Source organism: Semicossyphus pulcher, unplaced genomic scaffold (assembly GCF_022749685.1).
Source record: "Semicossyphus pulcher isolate SPU_LCO1_2020_fin unplaced genomic scaffold, fSemPul1.0.p SCAF_4, whole genome shotgun sequence".
Taxonomy (NCBI): Eukaryota; Metazoa; Chordata; class Actinopteri; order Labriformes; family Labridae; genus Semicossyphus; species Semicossyphus pulcher.
Genome location: NW_027211715.1, coordinates 21,047,763 through 21,049,760, shown reverse-complemented (window position 1 = coordinate 21,049,760; position 1,998 = coordinate 21,047,763).

Genomic DNA, 1,998 nt, shown 5'->3' with positions numbered 1-1,998 from the left:
CAAAAGTTCCATTTTCAGTGACCTAAAACGGCGTTTGTGTGTCGACGAAGGACCAAAACGCAGAGACAAAGCTACGTTTTGAAAAATACCCATGTACATGAGGACATGGCAAAAGTGTCACCAGAACTCTTGGCCCTCATGATATAAACAGTACACAGGGAACAGTTGACAAAACACTAATGTTATATTTTTAAGGATAAAACCAACTAATTTACATTTTTTAGCTCATGGTCTACCACAGCCAATGGTGTCAGTTCTGACCACACCATGAAGGCCAATTTGCTACATCTTCAAAATATATTCAGAGTAGGTTATTCGTCACATTGATAAATATTGCGGGTTTTTTATTTACTTTTGTAAAGTGGTGCTGCAGCTTTAAGTAGAGATACCTTGCAATCTAAAAGGACCCTCTTACAATAGATTTGAGTTGGCACCTTAACAGCAACATTTTCAAAGGAATTATTAAGTCCACTTCTGGATGAGACATCTAAACATATTACGTAGATGCAATGTTGTTTTTTCAAATATGTATCCGTTCTGGGCCATTAAGGTGTCCATGAAAAATGTCCCATTAATAACTGCAACGCTACATAATGCTACATAGTGACAAAGAAGTGCTCACTGTGATGGATTACCACTCTCAAGTTATTTATAGTCTCTGCACTTTCCTTAATGGACTGAAAAAAAGGAATCCAATTTTCTGCTTGAAGAGTAGGAAGTTTATACAAATATAAATTTATGGGCTAAAATGCAAACAAACTATTGGCTCTGTCTTTAAAAACAAAGAACAGAAGCATAAAATAAATCATCATCATCCAGCCAAAAGCCTTCACGATAACGCGTGTGAGCTTCTAAAGTGCAAACAGGAACAGGATGGGAAAAATGTTTACTCTGATTTAGTCATTTTCCTCACTAACAGTTGGTTTTAGAGCCATGAAGGCTGAAGAGTGTTTTTGTGAAAGAGACAGAAAAAATATTGATCAGCTTCAGGGTGAGTTCAAGGGAATTGATCCGGAATAATTTTTTGTCTCAAGTGTCTTCAGCCGCCACTTTGACTCTATTGACGGAGCGAGGCATTCAGCTGCCTCACTCTCACAGTGTGTACGTGTGTGTGTTAAAGTGTGCATCACCTCAATTTCCTGACTGATGAATATTGAGTGTTGACATTTCTTTGAATCTGAGTGTCAGTTCAGTGAGCACAGCAAGAAAGGCTCTAAAGTGGGTCAGTGTCTGCCGTCACGTTCCCGGGCCGCTTCGCTCCGGCTGCTGATGGGACCGTGTTCGACCTCAGCTTAGCTGTAAATGCAGGACACAGACAACATCCATCAGTGGCGTCATTTTTAACCATTATCTCCCCGACGCCTCCTCCGCACTCTGCCGTAATTCTTTTCCCTTTTCTTCCTACCTACAGAAAGGGCGTTCTTTGAATAGAACTGAGGCAGTGTGTTGTGGCCTGCTCCCACGTGTCTCAAGCAGTAAACGTTGCCATATTAGCCCTCACCTGGTGTGCTGTTGCAGGAATAGAAGGTGATACAGGCTGGACTTGGGCCATTGTGCTAGAAATCAAGTATCACCAAGTAGAAATCAAGTGTAAGTAGAGGAAGTGGAGAAAAGTTTGAGACCCTTTTTGTTTAATTATAGGGTCAGGAAATGTGCAAAAAACACATTTCCTGACCAAATAATCTGTTCATGTAACATTTGTTATTAATACAAATGTGAATGTATTCAATACAGTCGGTTACACAGCAATCCGTAAGGGATAGTGGTGTCTCCTCAAAACAAAAAGTCAATTAATATTCAAGCAAAGAAAAAAGATTACTTGACATCGATAATGTAAATTGACATTAGCCCTTTCACAATAAAACCGGGGTACCACGCAACGGACATCTGCTGCAGTGCAAGGTGCTGTGCTGGCCAGTCCAATACAGGCAAGAACACCTTCCTGGTAGATTGCCTCGTAACGTGGACAGCACATTTCTACCGTGGATCTGTCTCTCA